The sequence below is a fragment of the Pelophylax lessonae genome (assembly GCF_965119305.1).
Source record: "Pelophylax lessonae genome assembly, chromosome: 1".
Taxonomy (NCBI): Eukaryota; Metazoa; Chordata; class Amphibia; order Anura; family Ranidae; genus Pelophylax; species Pelophylax lessonae.
In genome coordinates, this window is record NC_138768.1 from 268093578 (window position 1) to 268111250 (window position 17673).

The window sequence follows — 17673 nt, forward strand, 5'->3', positions numbered from 1 at the left end:
ACACCGTTTTTTTATCCTTTTTCCTATTCCGCTATTCAATATACACCCTTTTGGGGTAAAAAACATTAAATTGCGGCATAGTTTGCATATTTGACTGTCAGATACACCCGTGCGATACTGTTGTTGTTTTGTTCCGCTATTCAATAAACACCTTTCTAGGGCAAGATCATAAATTACAGAAATATGAGGAGACCGTCAAATAGGGGCCATGGCCTGGGTCGTGGTGCTGCTGGTAGAGCTCCTGTTGCAAGGAGAGGACGTGGTCGATCTGTGCCAGCTACACGCACAAGTGAAACACCTTCCACAAGTGTGAGTAGGCGACAGAACCTGCAGCAGTATTTGGTAGGGCATAATGCGCCTCTAGACGTGACGAGGCCTGAAGAAGTACAGGCGATAATAGATTGGGTTGCTGACAGTGCCTCCAGTTCCTTCACATTGTCTCCCACCCAGTCTACTGCAGAAAGTTCAGAGTTGGCACCTGCAGCCAATGTCCAACCGTCTTTCACCTCACCCCCTTGGAAATCAGGCAAGCAGTCTGAGCCCCAATCCATACAGCAGTCTCTTCTTCTTTTTGAGGACTCGGTCAGCAGGGTTTCCCAGGGCCATCCACCTAGCCCTGCCCCAGAAGTGGAAGAGATTGAGTGCAGCGATGCCCAACCACTTATTTCTCAAGATGAGTACATGCAAGGACCATCGCAGCACGTCTCCGATGATGACGAAACGCAGGTGCCAACTGCTGCGGCGTTCAGAATTGTGAAGACCGACAAGGAGGGCAGGGGTAAAGACTGGGTGGAAGATGATGTGGAGGACGATGAGGTCCTCGACCCCACATGGAATGAACGTCATGCAGGTGACCTGAGTAGTTTGGAGGAAGAGGCGGTGGTCGCACAGAGCCACCAGCACAGCAGAAGAGGGAGCAGGGTGCAGAAGCGGAGCGGCCATGCCCTAGACACTAAGCCCGCTACTGCCCAACGCAGCAAGGGAACGAGCGCACCAAAGTCAGCTCAAAGGAGTTCTCTAGCGTGGAAGTTCTTTAGAAAATGTGCTGATGACAGGACACGAGTGGTTTGCACCCTGTGCAATCAGAGCCTGAAGCGAGGCATAAACCTTCTCAACCTGAGCACAACCTGCATGATCAGGCATCTAAGTGCAAAGCACGAGCTGCAGTGGAGTAGACACCTTCAAAACCAAGAAACGTCTCTGGCTCATCCTGCTTCCTCTTCTGCTGCAGTCTCGGCCGCTCCAGCCACATCTGTAGTGATACCGGCACCTGCCACCCCGCAAACAGAGGATCTGTCAGCAACACCACCACCTGGGTCACCAACCATCTCCACAATGTCCCGTGGAAGTGTTCAGCTTTCCATTTCCCAAACACTTGAGAGGAAGAGGAAGTACCCCCCTACCCACCCACGATCCCTGGCCCTGAATGCCAGCATTTCAAAATTCTTGGCCTTTGAAATGCTTTCATTCTGTCTGGTGGAGACGCACAGTTTTAAAAACCTTATGTCGGTGGCTGTCCCACAGTACGTCGTGCCCAGCCGCCACTACTTTTCCAGGCAAGCCATCCCTTCCCTGCACAACCAAGTGGGGGAAAAAATCAGGGGTGCACTGCGCAACGCCATCTCTGGCAAGGTCCACCTAACTACCAATACGTGGACCAGTAAGCACGGTCAGGGGCGTTATATCTCCCTAACGGCACACTGGGTAAATGCAGTGGCGGATGGGCCTGAGGCGGATAGCAATTTGGCGCATGTCCTTGCACCACCGAGGATTGCAGGGCGCTTCAGTTTGCCTCCTGTTCCTAACTCCTCCTACTCCGCTTCCTCATCCTCTACCGCCTCCTCATCCAGACAGTGTAACACCTTCACCACCAACTTCAGCACGGCCAGGGGTAAACGACAGCAGGCAGTTTTAAAACTTGCCTGTTTGGGGGACAAACCACACACCGCGCAGGAGTTGTGGAGGAGCATGGAACAGCAGACAAATGAGTGGTTGCTGCCAGTGAGCCTCAAGCCCGGCCTGGTGGTGTGCGATAACGGGCGAAATCTCATAGCAGCTCTGGGCCTAGCCGGTTTGATGCACATCCCCTGCCTGGCTGGCACATGTGCTGAATTTGGTGGTGCAGAGGTTCCTTAAAATCTGCCCCGATATGTCAGAGCTGCTGCAGAAAGTGCGGGCCATCTGTGCGCACTTTCGGCGTTCTCACCCTGCTGCTGCTCGCCTGTCAGCGCTGCAGCGTAACTTCGGCCTTCCCGCTCACCGCCTCATATGTGACGTGCCCACAAGGTGGAACTCCACCTTGCACATGCTGCAAAGACTGTGCGAGCAGCAGCAGGCCATAGTGGAGTTTCAGCTGCAGCACGCACGCGTGAGTCGCTCTGTGGAACAGCACCACTTCACCACCAATAACTGGGCCTCCATGCGAGACCTGTGTGCCTTGTTGCGCTGTTTTGAGTACTCCACCAACATGGCCAGTGCCGATGATGCCGTTGTCAGCTTAACTATCCCACTTCTATGCCTCCTTGAAAAAACAATTCAGGCGATGATGGAAGAGGATGTGGCACAGGATGAGGAGGAGGAGCAGAATGAAGAGGTAACATTTCCAAGGCTTTCAGGGCAGTCATTCGCAAGGGGCTCCGAGGGTGGGTTCCTGCACACACAAACGCCAGGGACACAATTGTCCAGCAGGGGCACAGTTCTGGAGGATGAGGAGGATGAGGAGGAGGAGCTGGAGGAGGAGATGGAACCATGTTCACAGCAGGGTGGCACCCAGGCCAGCTCATGGCCATCACTGGTGCGTGGCTGGGGGGATACAGAGGACACGGACGATACACCTCCCACAGAGGACAGCCTTTCGTTGCCTCTGGGCAGCCTGGCACACATGAGCGATTACATGCTGCAGTGTCTCCACAACGACCGCCGAGTTGCACACATTCTAACTTGTGCTGATTACTGGGTGCCACGCTGCTGGATCCCCGTTACAAGGACAACGTACCGTCCTTAATTCACTCACTGGAGCGCGATCGCAAGATGCGCGAGTACAAGCGCACGCTGGTAGACGCGATGCTGCTGGCATTCCCACCTGACAGCGGGGCCACAGTGGAAGCACAAGGCAGAGGAGGAGGAGGAGGAGGAAGAGGTCGCCAACGCAACCAGGGCATCGCCAGCACCTCAGAAGGCAGGGTTAGCATGGCCGAAATGTGGAAAAGCTTTGTCAGCACGCCACAACAAACAGCAGCACCAGCAGCTCATATGGAACGTCTTAGCAGGAGGCAACATTTCTCAAACATGGTGGAGCAGTATGTGTGCACACGCCTAGACGTACTGAATGAGGGGTCTGCCCCCTTCAACTTCTGGGTCTCCAAGTTGGGCACATGGCCTGAGCTTGCCCTTTACGCCTTGGAGGTGCTGGCGTGCCCTGCAGCCAGTGTATTATCTGAACGGGTATTTAGCACGGCTGGGGGCGTTATCACAGACAAGCGCAGCCGCCTGTCCAGAGACAATGTGGACAAGCTCACGTTCATTAAAATGAACCAGGCATGGATCTCACGGGACTTTTCCGTACCTTGTGCAGAATAGCGATGGATACCGACCTTACCCAGCCATTGTTCCATTTTTGCTCTTTCTCATTCTTTTGGGGTGTACCCTCATTTAAAATTTGTGAAAAGAAGCAGTGTTGGCTACCTCGTCCTCCTCAGGGCCAGATTAACGTAGGGGCTATTGGAGCTGCAGCTCCAGGCCCCTACCTTTATATAGGCCCCGGGTTGGCCATATTCACTGTTACCGCTCTTCTGTCACTTGTAAACACAGAAGTCTGGCTTCTATGCTCGCTTCCCCAGGCAGCTCCCTCAGAACCTCCCCACACAGCACGAAGGCCGGACAAGGAGGGACAGTTGCCGATGCATGGATGTGTTTATGGGCTTCAGAGACAGCATCCCATGTGGAATTAGGCATGCATGGCTGCACCCTTCCTCCTCTGGGTGCATGCCAAGGCACGGCCCTTAAGGCCCTTCAAAATCCTCAGCACCAAGCCCATGATGCTCTTAATCCGGCCCTGGTCCTCCTCCACCGCCGCTTCCACCTACACTGCCCATAGGTGTGCACAGCCTATTGCATTATATTATATTAAATACACATGCATGTGTTTGCCTACATGTACATGGCCCCGATACATTACTCTCCCTGCTGGCAAAGAGAAATAGAGCAGAGCAGGTCCGAGGGAGATCTTTCCCATCTCCTCACTGGCAAACAGAGCGATAATGCTATGTGCCCTAGGTGATTAGGGTGTGCCCAGGCCCTGTGCACACGCCTATGACACCGCCACATCCACCACCACCTCAACCTCCCTCCTACTCCATATGGGCCTCGTCCTTCAGAGATGAAGAACATTGTTTTATTTTTCTGTTTTTTTTTTTTGTTGTTTTAAAGCGGAGTTCCGGGCAGAGAAACGTTTTTTTTTTTAACATACCCCCGGGACAGTCAGGGCTAGCACATTCCACAATGGCTAGCCTCTGATCTGTCCCGGTTCGCACTTACCTTTTAGAAGAAATACTTACTTAGAAGTTTTCTTCCACAGCGTTTCCATCTCGGTTGTGGGCAGCTGAAGCCAGCGCGGTCCTCTTCTCTGTCTTCTTCCGCGTCTTCGTGTCCCAGAATGCGCTGCACCGGCCCCTCTCGTCACTTCCGGTGCGGCGCCGCATTCCTAAACAGCTTCTGGGCATGCCCAGAAGCTGTTTAGCAGGGGAATGCGGCGTCGCCCGGAAATGACGAGCGGGGCCGGTGCGGCGCATTGATTCCTGGGAGCTATGACGTTTAGCTCCCAGGAATCATTGCGAGGCAGGAAGTGACGGGGAGAGCCTCGGCGCTGGAGGAGGAAGCTGTCATAGGTGAGTATTTACGATCGTCAATTACAAGGTGAGTTTTAAAAAAAAAAAAATCTAACTATCCAATTCCTTTTCAGGTTAGGCTGAACTAGCGGACGGGCACAAAAAAAAATATCGTTTTTGTGCCCGGAACTCCGCTTTAAGTTATTTCCCTATCCACATTTGTTTGCAGAGCACTTGCCATGCTCTTAACTACGTTTTGCTGCCATTTGCAGCAATCTAGCCCTTTCCATTGGTGTTTTAGAGCCATTTTAGTGCCTGAAAGTTCGGGTCCCCATTGACTTCAATGGGGTTCGGTGTCCGGGAAAAGTTCGACACGGACCCGGACTTTTTTTTAAAGTTCGTCCGAACCCGCCGAAACACGGACATCCAGTTGTCCGCTTAACTCTAGACATAAGGCATTGGTAGAAAACAAAGTCAATACCCCCAAGAAGGTAATAAAACTATGTCTAGGCCAATAAGACTAAAAAAAAGAAAAAACAAACTAAAAATGAATGTATGAAAAAAAAAAAAACAACAACCTAGCTAAAACATCTGAAACAATGTGTTTAGACATTCTTCAGAACACAGACTGGTACTCCCCTACATCAGCAGTATGGATGAATAATTTTAACAATTAGTATTGGTTGGTAGATGAGGCATATCAGGACAATATTATTTCCAAAATGACATTGTAATTCATTAGAATGGAATTCTGCCCAAGATCCAAAACAGGGTTAAGAATTCCCCAGGTAGACCCATGATTTCTGACAGACGGAGCCTTACTGAGAATGCCAACAAATGGGTTGTTTCTTATTTTAGACCATTTGTGGTGAGTCTACCTTTATATATTAAAGACACAATTTATTTTGTACAAAGGATCAAAGTCCTTTGGGTTACTGACAATGAAGTTATAGTGACTATAGATTCGGAATCTCTTGATAGCTCCATCCCTTACCATAAGGGTCCCCAGGTCATCAATTGATTTTTTGTCAAAGTGACCAGCACACACAGGAACAATTTGACTTTGTGCCTAAAGTTTTGTAACAAAATGTTTTTGCTTTTGGCAACTCCCTCTACCTTCAGGTACAGGGTGTAACGATGGGAACATGTTGTGCCCCATCCTTACATCAACCTGTGCCTGGAGGAGTAGGAGAGATAATTTTTGCTTTCTGATGAGACATCTGGATTTACTACTGACCATATTTTGATTTGGTTACATTATGACATATGTGGTAATTTGGTACTTTCCACAAGAAACATGAATGTATCAGCTGACCATGTTTAATGTTATTGTTTTATCTACATTTGTAATAAAGATGTTATATATATATATATATATATATATATATATATTTTTTTTTTTTTTTTTTTATATATATATCCTGTGAATCTGATGTCTTAAAAATCCCATATTGTGTGATTACAATTTTTAAATTTGTAAATCAAACTTTTTTTTTTTTTTTTTTTAGATTAGATTTTTCGATTTTAAAAATTGTGCTAAGGAATGCAAAGAATGAATTTTGAATAGCATAGTGCCAGAGTGGTGGTGACTTTACGTAATGATATCAGGAATGTCACCTTAGGCGTAGATGAGGAAAATGGAGGTGCTGTCTACTCTTCTTCTTACGACCAGTCACTAAATGGAGGAGAACAGGTTTACAGATAGATTATTATGAATGCATGTCTTCAGTGATATAGGCATTAAAGGGGTTAGTTTATTATTTGGACAGCAAAGGACAAAGTCAAAGAGGGGTTGTACAGGAGATGTGTTTGTTTCTAACCACCCTACTTGTCCTTCAGACCTCCTATACATTTCTATACTTATAGATACATATGACCATCTTGCCTTTTAAAAAAGTCCACTTTTTTTTCTTTGAACAAATTATTTGACTCCAAAACAAGGGAGAAAAACTTTACATGAAATGTGAGACTGTGCACTAGAATGGATTTCCTTAGAAGATCAAGAAAAAGATATGTGATATTTTACAAAATTGTGTGTATTGTGTTGTCTATACAGAACCACACATGTGATATCTGATAAAAAAGAACACTTTTTCCCCAATCTAGATCCTCCATAGCTGATGTTAAGTCCAGACTCCACTGGACTATCTCCAATGAAAAATGAGTAGCTAAACTGCTAGATACCATGCCTACCTTTAAAAAATGGTATGTACTGCATGAATTTGATCGAAACCTAATGGTTCTCTAGGATGAATAGATGCATCTAAATATCTGGAGTTTCTACCAATGACCCCAGGTAGCCCACCCGAACCCCTCTATCTTTCCTTCTTTTGTCCCACTTTCTGCTTCCTTCCTCTCTTTCTGAGAATTACTGCTCTCTCTGAAGTGAAGTGAACAGCATCTAATTGTAGCACCCTCCTAGGTAGGTGCTAGTGAGAGAGTATAGTTTTTTGCTCTGTCTGCCTATCAGAGGAGCAGCAGGCAAATCTATATTGATTTCTACCTACCAGAGAGCAGGATCTGCTCAGTGTGTGATTCATTGGGTCTAGATAGTGTTTCACACTGGTCCAATAGGGAGGCATGTTGGACAGTGGGAGGAAACCCGACCAATGGGTACACAGTAGGGATCAACTGATTATCGGCAAGGCCGATATATCAAGGGCCGATATTGACTTATGCCAATATATTGGCCCTTTCCCACTGTATGGTACGGCTCGGTTTGGCGCTTTTCCACTGCATTGTATCGCATGGTACGTGTTTGAACGGTTCGGTACGGTATGGTACAGCGGCGCTTTTCCACTACATGGTACGGCTTGGTAAGGCTCCCTTAAACAGTACCACCTCGGTTGGGGTTCCAAGCGGGCTGTACCTATACCATATCCCACAATCCTTTGCATGCAGCCTTGATTGTTTGTCACTACTAGCCACTGATTGGTCAGAGAATCGTTGTAATCCCACCCACTTACTACTTTAGTGGAAAAGCAAACCGAGCCGAGTAGAGCCTATACCGTGCTGAAATGTGCCGACTCGTACCACGGAGTTGAAAAGCAAACTGAGCCGAGCTGGGCTTGCAGTGGAAAAATGCCATATCTGGATCGGCCCCGGAACTGGCCGATATTGCCGATATTCTAATTATTGCTCATGTAAGGAAAAAATTATGTCACATAGCATAATTCCGTTTACAAATGTTATTGAATATGCCACTCACATATGTACAAATTAAAGATATAAGCAATTCCACATTAGCAGATCTGCTGGCAGATCGGTATCTCTCACCCACTGATACCTGGGTGATACCGCTCCGTTCGGCATCCACTCAATACTGCTCTTTCTCTCACCCGATCCATCTCCCACCCACCTGATACGATCTGTCTCTCACCCACTTGCCGTTAGTGACACCCGGGTGATACCGCTCCGTCCAGCATACGATCTCACTTACGGCAAGTGGGTGAGAGATACTGATCTGCCAGCAGATCTGCTAATGTGGAATTGCTTATATCTTTAATTTGTACATATGTGAGTGGTATATTCAATAACATTTGTAAACGGAATTATGCTATGTGACCATACATGAGCATCACCACCTAATGGTTGGATGAGGAGAAGACTAGTCTCGGACCCTGACATAGGATGTACAAAACATGGGCCCATATCGGCCGATACCAAAATATCGGTATCAGTATCGGAAATGAAAAACCAATATCAGTCGATCCCTAGTACACAGGCTTTGATACAGTCCCGGTGATTGGCAGAGACCGGTTGTCTCCATGCACTATGGGATACTGTATAAAAGCCAGGAGCACATGTGCTGTGGGGTCTTTGGCTGGAGAGCAGAGTGCCTGAGGGAGGGTGGCGTCTGCCTCCTCCTCTGTAGCAGTGGCACGTGGTCACAGGCGGTCGGCCTGGGGACCAGAAGAACAGAGGTGAACCCAGAGGTCCAGGAAAGCTGAGTGGGGAAACACTGAAGACCCTAGAAAAACAGTATCGTGAGTACAGGGGATCGTGTCAAGGGGCCTGACCTGAGGGGGGCCACCCCAAAAGTAGGATAGTCAGTGGACAATGTCAGCAGTATAGAAAGGGGATACTGAGGAGAGTGTCCCGAAGATAAATGTAGTTCACCAAGTCTTCTAGCAAGAGACTTAAACCCAAATCTACCTAAGTGGCAAGGTGGATCAGCAGCCTGGCTGCATCATCAGACAGGAGTCCTCGCAACTTGTGAATAATTAATTTGAAGTATCCCACTATTCCCTTCTCCCATCTCTATTTAAAATAAAACACCAAAAAACAACTACATACCCCTGGAATGATCCGTGACTAAGCCAAGAAGTAAAGCGTTAAATTGTGAATGCCAGTATTGCTAACTGTAACCCAGGGGGACCCGAAAATTGTAATATCCAGCAGTCCTCAAGGGGGCAGTGCTACAGTACATAATGATACACAGAGATTAAATAAATCTCCCTATATAAGTTTTACTTGTATATGTGCTGTCTTCAGCTTTTGATACTGTTTACAAAGTGCACGTCCTGTTACAATTTTCTCTTCCTGATTCACCTGTGGGAGGGAAGTTTTGCCATACACTGTGAGACAGCTGATTGGAGGAAAGGCACACACCCGCTCTTCACACCGGCAGAAACATGAGAAGCTGTGCTGTGAATAGACCATCTCTCTGCTAAACTATTTATAGCACCCACTCCGACACAAAATTCAGCCTGGTTTTATCAGTTGATAGAGAACTTGGCAGCAGGTAACAGAAGAACGGAGCACTAGAAAGCTATAGGACTTAGGGCTTTGAAGAGAGATAAGAAAACACTACAGATAGATGTGCCCAGGTCAAATTTCATGAATCAGGTTTACATCCACTTTAACCCCTTGCCGACCGTTGCACGACTATATACTGTGGCGGTCAGCCCCTCCTGAGCAAAGTGACGTATCGGTACGTCACTCGCCCACGAGCCTCTAGGGGGCTCCCACCCCGGCTCGTTCCCTGACATCCCCACGCGAGTGACCGGCGGCTCCGATGTCCGCCGGCCACTCGCAATCTCCCGCTGGAGAGGGAGAAAGGCAGACGGCTGATGTAAACACAGCCGTCTGTCATTCTCCCTGATGTAACTGCAGAGACTATACGATCCTGTTATGTAGGATCGTATGTTTCTGTGGTTACATCACAAGCCGCGCCCCCCCCCCCACAGTTAGAATCACGCCCCTAGGGATACACTTAACCCCTGCATCACCAATAAAGTTAACCGCTTCCCTGCCAGTGTAATTTTTACAGTAACAGTGCATATGTATAGCACTGATTACTGTAGTAATGTCACTCTTAAAAGTGCTGGAAGTGCCAGAGTGATAATAAATACATATATAGAAATAAATATAAAGTGCAGAAATGCGTGTAAAGATTAGGAATCCTTGAACCCAAAATCAAGGGTGAGAAAGAAGTGAAGGTAATAATAATATGTTACCATAAGATGAATAAAGAATTCCTCAGATAATGAGTGCAAAAAGTGTGAATATCCTAAAAAAGTGCTCAAATGGTAATCAATAAAATAGCCGGATATACACAAACAGTGTCTTGCATAAACGTAAAAGTGTTGAAGAAAAAATAATATTCTCCAAAAAAATTAGTCGGAAAATTATGTAGGCTAATGTGCCCTATGAAGAGTGAACTGCTGTTGCTCTTCGTGATGAAGCGAAGAAAATCCCTAAACCAGTGACACAAGTGATAATAATAACCAAATTAAAAAGCTAATCAGAATATAGGAAAAGATATAGTGAAAAGTGAAAAAAGTGAAAAAAAAAAGCCCTCTGAAGGGCGAACCGCTGTCAACTCTTCAGCAAGGTGAAATTTCCAAATCAAAAATGTGACATGGTGAATAATAACATAAAGTAAATCATGCACTGAAATAAATCTGACATCAATAGATAATCAATCAAGAATACAAAGTCCCAATCCAGATAAAAAAATCAGTGCAAGTAGAAAAAATTCAAGTTCATAGCAAGTGAAAAAATCAAGCAATTTCGGTGATTCCCAGTGCGACCTTTAGTGAGCTGCAATTCCAAACAAATAGGTGTAATGGCCGCTCACCTCACTTAACACTCACAAGAGCGTTTCAGGTGTCACTTGTCAACCTGTAGACTTAAGGCAGGGATGGGGAACCTATGTCCCGGGGGCCGTATGCGGCCCTCGAAGTCATTTGGTCCGGCCCCCCATGCAGCTGCGCCTGTGTTTCTCAGCTGATCTGTCAGAATGGAGCCAATGCTTCCTGTATAGTTCCGGCTCCATTCTGACAGTCTGAGTGAGTAACAGGCGGAGTGATATCAAATACACTCCGCCTGTGACCAATACAGGAAACATTGCCTCTTCCTCCAGCACAGCGCCGCTGCTAGTCAGCATTTCCCGCCAGCAGCACACACAGCAGTACCAGCCAGAGCCAGCAGTACTCACAGCAGTACCAGCCAGAGCCAGCAGTACCAGCCAGAGCCAGCAGTACCAGCCAGAGCCAGCAGTACCCACAGCAGTACCAGCTAGAGTCAGCAGTACCTACAGCACAGTACCAGCCAGCAGTACCTACAGCACAGTACCAGCCAGCAGTACCCACATCAGTACCAGCCAACAGTACCCACAGCACAGTACCAACCAGCAGTACCAGCCTGAGCCAGCAGTACCCAAGGCATTACCTACAGCACAGTACCAGCCTGAATCAGCAATACCCACAGCGGTACCAGCCTGAGCCAGCAGTACCCACAGTACAAGCCAGCAGTACCAGCCTGAGCCAGCAGTACCCACAGCTGTACCCACCAGCAGTACCAGCCAGCTATACCCACCAGCATTGACGACAGCAGTTCTTTTCAAAACTTACCACCACAAAGTCAAATGCGGAACAGACTGACCGACACAAACCTGGAAAACCAGTTGCGAATAGCAACATCATCAATACCAGCTAACATCATCAGCTAACATCACACACCTCACCAAAGAGAAGCAGTTGCAGCCATCACATTAGTTAATTAAATGTTTGACCAAATATAACAGGCACATTTTTAAGTTGATAATTTTGTACGGCCCCCGAATGATTTTATAAATACCCAAATGGCCCTTCGCAGAAAAAAGGTTCCCCACCCCTGACTTAAGGGGATGCCACCTCTGGGTACTGTATATCTCGTAGTCAAACTCCTCTATATGGACATCAGGAAGGAGGTGGCTGCTATAAGGGCTGGCTCGAAGCACTCACATATCAGAAGAAAATCGGAAGGAGATCTCATAGTGTAGTAACTTCAGACATGTTTAATCAATATAATTCAAGGTTACACTTACATTAAAGTAGATGATAAAACGCCTTTCAAACAGAAATAGATACCGCAGATGCGGTCACAGCAATAGCTTCCAGGAGCTTCCGGCTTCCGGTCTCGGCCGTAGACACGGAAGTCACGTCACCACGGCGTCCCGACGCGTTGTGTCACAAAAACACGTGACTTTATCAAGGGTTACTACACTATGAGTTCTCCTTCCGATTTTCTTCTGATATGTGAGTGCTTCGAGCCAGCCCTTATAGCAGCCACCTCCTTCCTGATGTCCATATAGAGGAGTTTGACTACGAGATATACAGTACCCAGAGGTGGCATCCCCTTAAGTCTACAGGTTGACAAGTGACACCTGAAACGCTCTTGTGAGTGTTAAGTGGGGTGAGCGGCCATTACACCTATTTGTTTGGAATTGCAGCTCACTAAAGGTCGCACTGGGAATCACCGGAATTGCTTGATTTTTTCACTTGCTATGAACTTGAATTTTTTCTACTTGCACTGATTTTTTATCTGGATTGGGACTTTGTATTGATTGATTATCTATTGATGTCAGATTTATTTCATTGCATGATTTACTTTATGTTATTATTCACCATGTCACATTTTTGATTTGGAAATATCACCTTGCTGAAGAGTTGACAGAGGTTCGCCCTTCAGAGGGCTTTTTTTCACTTTTTTCACTTTTCTTTATATCTTTTCCTATCTTCCGATTAGCTTTTTAATTTGGTTATTATTATCACTTGTGTCACTGGTTTAGTGATTTTCTTCGCTTCATCACGAAGAGCGACAGCAGTTCACTCTTCATAGGGCACATTAGCCTACATAATTTTCCGACTAATTTTTTTGGACAATATTGTTTTTTCTTCAACACTTTTATGTTTATGCAAGACACTGTTTGTGTATATCTGGCTATTTTATTGATTACCATTTGAGCACTTTTTTAGGATATTTACACTTTTTGCACTCATTATCTGAGGAATTCTTTATTCATCTTATGGTAACATATTATTATTACCTTCACTTCTTTCTCACCCTTGATTTTGGATTCACGGATTCCTAATCTTTACACGCATTTCTGCACTTTATATTTATTTCTATATATGTATTTATTATCACTCTGGCACTTCCAGCACTTTTAAGATTGTATATCTTATAATATCAAGTGATTTTTTATACATTATTAAGTGACTATTTTATATATTGATGGTTCATCAAGCTTAGAGTACCTGCGCTGATTTTACTGTTTTTATTATTGCTTTTACTGTATGTGGTGACACTACATTATTGGCTGTAGGTCTCTGGTGCTCCATTCTTCTATTATTACTTCCTCCTGGTTATCCGTCTCCTTTTCTCTTTTGGTAGCGCACAGGTTCACTCTTACTAGTAATGTCACTGGTACCCCCAAAAGTGTCAAAAATGTCAGTCAAGGGTCCGATCTGTCCGCCGCAATGTTGCAGTCCCGCAAAAAAAAAATCGCAGATCGCCGCCATTACTAGTTAAAAAAAAAAAACAATAAAAATTACATGTCTTTCCCGTAGTTATTAAATGCAATAACTTTTGCGCAAACCAATCAAAATACGCTTATTGCAATTTTTTTTTACCAAAAATATGTAGCAGAAAACAAATTGGCCTACAATGTTAAAAAATTTAGATTTTTACATTTTTTGGGGGAATTTCATATAAAAAAATGTAAAAAATATTATTTTTTCAAAATTGTCGCTCTTTTTTTGTTTATAGCGCAAAAAGTAAAAATCGCACAGGTGACCAAATACCACCAAAAGAAAGCTCTGTTTGTGAGAAAAAAAGGACGTCAATTTCATTTGGGTACAGTGTCGCACGACCGCGCAATTGTCCATTAAAGTCACGCAGTGCCGAATCGCAAAATAGGCCCTGGTCTTTGAGCAGGAAAATCCTCCGGGGCTTAAGTGGTTAAGTAACATGCTTTGTAAATGTTCTTCTGTATACACTTCTATATTGATGTACGATTACCACATATTGTAACCTCCTGCAGTAACTGTATTTCTTGAAAACTTTTCTACAATCAAATTCTTAAACTTCTATGCCTGAACTAATGTCAAAGGCTGCCAGGGGAAACGAATGGGCATTTAATACGTGGTGATGTTGGACTGAAAATGTGTGGAACTTTTTTTGAAAATCTTTTTATGTAATATGAATAAGGCATGTGGTGATTGAATATACATTTCCAGTATGTACAGATACATCTGCCCATCTTGCTTTTTACAATAATCCACTTTGTTTTCTCTGAACAGCCACTGACAGAAAAACTATATATAATAATATATTTTTATCAATATATTGCATCAAGCGTTTAATTTCTGTTTGTGTAACATTAACACCAGAGATTGTTCATCCAGGAATTTGTTTCCCCCACTGGAGCAAATTGGAATATACTGTGTAGAGGTTGTTGTCTGCCTTACTCTGAGTCAATGGTGGGTATAGGGTTCAGTATATGGATGTTTTCTATTTATTTATTTTCTTCTTTTGGTTAAGCACTTAAGGACCGGAAGATTTTTCCCTCCTTAATGACCAGGCCATTTTTTGCGATACAGCACTGCATTCATTTAACTGACAATTTTGCGGTGATGCAACGCTGTACCCAAATAAAATTGATGTCCTTTTTTCCCACAAATAGAGCTTCCTTTTGGTGCTATTTGATCACCTCTGCGGTTTTTATTTTTTGTGCTATAAACAAAAAAAGAGCAACAATTCTGAAAAAAAAAAAATATATATATACAGTATATATATATATTCTTTACTTTCTGCTATAAAACATTCCCAATAAAAAAAATTAAAAAATGCAATGTTTTCATCAATTTAGGCCAATATGTATTCTGCTACATATTTTTGGTAAAAAAAAAAACACAATAAGTGTATATTGATATATGTGAAATATAAGATGCGCTAACTCACTTTAGAGCAGCATCTAGAAGTCCCTAGACTAAGGAAAAATGGTTGACGTGTATGTGTGCTAGTGCGCTCCAACATAAATTTAAATAATGTACAAAAGTGTATAGGTATATATTGTTAATCAATATTTTCTCACCATATCAAGTGGTCGAGTAAAGTGAAACAGTGCTAAAAGTGCCAAAATGATTAAAAAATAGTTAATATGTGCTCATTACTATTTACCATATAAAAATGACCGCGCCAGAGTGATGATGCGGTTTCTCCACCCAACGCACGTTTCTCCTCAACAGGCATCCACTGGGATTGGGAACGATCGCAGGTGCCCGGCGGACAACGCGTCTTCTGGACCCGCTGATTGGCCCCTTCTCTGGCCAATCGGCATGTGTGTGCGCGCCTCCGCCCCCACAGCTCCCCCCACTATCTGCTACACGAAGCGACGTACAGGTAGAAGTTTTGCATAACAGAGCTGACCTACCACTGTAAAACTACGACGGCTGGTCGGTAAGTGGTTAAACCACATGGACTTGTGTGTTTTTTCAACCTGACTAACTTTGGTTCTCTGACACATTACATACTGAGTGTTAATGCACTAACCAATGCAAGACTTGAAGACAATTCACATGTAGGGACCTAGTATGTGTTGAATATTATTATAAGAAATGGCAAATTCAACGATAAAAAGGCAGACTTTTTAAAAATCTTGTAATGTCCCTGAAAGTAGCATTGTTTGGTTTGTATAAATGTTCTACTTCAAGCGACTATGGGATTATCTTTAAATACCTAGCCACATCTTAGGATCCTACCTCGCTACTGCTCTAAATTTAAAAATGACAAATTAATTACCAAACACAATACAGAAAAAAAAAAAAAAACGAAATTAAAAAAAAATATATATATAAAATGGATTTTCTAAAATATATCTTGCTTTTGGAAAATGACCCAGTCCTGTGCAAGTAATGTGTATAAGTTCCTCATTACAGTGTAACAGTGTGGAACACGCTGCCAGCAGGATAATACACACTGCAATAATATTCTGCTTCATCTTCTAACATCACTGACTTAATGGTTAAATATCCGTTGTTCTTTGGGGTGTCCTTGGATCCAGAGAAGCGATCAGGGACACCGACTCCTTGGTGTTTGTCACTGTCACTTTTATAATATAACAGAAACCGGGGTCTTTCCCCTGTTTTCTGCTGATACCAGTACACCCAGCGATCATCTATATTGAACCCAGTAAGTGTACAAGACAATGTCACCGTGTTCCCAGGAGAGACTGATTGAGCGGCTGGCTGGGTCACACTCACCTGAGCAGCACAATCTGAAATACAGAAATAAATTGATATAAAAAGTAGAGCAGGGATCACTTGTAATATGTACATTAAACTCCCTCTTTCTCCTATAGCTGGTCTCCAGCTTAGACATTAATAACCCATTTCCCCTCTTACTTGTGCAGAATAATAGAGAGGTGATGAATAGGGCAGACCACGACATGGTGCAGGTGACTCAGCCAGAGATCTCTGGATTGTATTCTATCTCCCCTGTGTATTAAATACAGAGTGCAGACATCAATGTAAATGTGATCAGAGCTGATAGGACACGGCTGTCTCCTCCCTACACCTAGCTGTCTGTAGGATGATATATAATAAACTTCACATTGTACAACTATCAGAATATTCACAGCAATCTTCAATCACTGCTAGAAAGATGTAAGCCAGTGACAGGGTGATACTGAACACTTATTATTTCCAGAATATTCTCCAACATTATTCTCATGTTCTTTATATGATGGAGGTGTCCATAAGAGTAATCTAATGCCCCATACACACGTGCAGATTATCTGCAGACTTTTGTCTGCAGACTTACCTTTTCTATGTAGTGCAAGGGCCTGTCGGATTGCATACAAATTGAAAGTGTTTAGGTTTGACCTCATATTATATGGTTTTGGTAAGTCTGCAGACAAAAGTCTTCAGATAATCTGCACGTGTGTATAGGGCATAAGGGATTTATTAGCATTTTACTTACATGACCTAATATTACATATTTTCTAAGTGCTTACAATGCACCTTCTACAGATAGTGTATAGATTTTCATAAAATCACAGATCAGCCCCTGTTGCAGTCTCCTGCCTTATGACTTGCTACAATGTCAGATCACTGGGGGAAGAAATACTTTTTTCAACCTGCAGGAGACTGATGATATGATCCCACCTTAGGTCAAGTAGCAGAATGAAGATTGAACTGTTTTTTAAGCCCGTCCTGCTGTTATCTTCTTGCTCTTTAACCACTTCTGGACCGGAAGGATTTGCCCCCTTAATGACCAGGCCCTATTTTGTGATTCGGCACTGCATTATTTTAACGGACAATTGCGTGGTCATGCGACGCTATACCCAAACAAAATTTACGTCCTTTTTTTCCTACAAATAGAGCTTTCTTTTGGTGGTATTTGATCACCTGTGCAATGTTTATTTTTTTTGCGTTATAGAAAAAAAAAAAGCGACAATTTTGAAACAAAAAAACAATATTTTTCACTTTCTGCTATATGACATTCTCAAAAAAAAAATGTAAAAATCAAAATTTTTTAACATTTTAGGCCAATTTGTTTTCTGCTACATATTTTTGAT

General features: G+C 44.1%; 1 gene segment (V, D, J or C); it reads right to left on the reverse strand.

Annotated features, from left to right (window-relative positions):
• LOC309551358 (immunoglobulin lambda variable 5-39-like) overlaps nt 1-16647 on the reverse strand; it is a 195512-nt gene extending 178865 nt beyond the window's left edge. The window contains exons 1-2 of the V gene segment in view: nt 16499-16647; nt 16048-16371 (exon numbers count right to left, since the gene is read on the reverse strand).
• Between the last annotated feature and the right edge of the window lie 1026 nt (nt 16648-17673).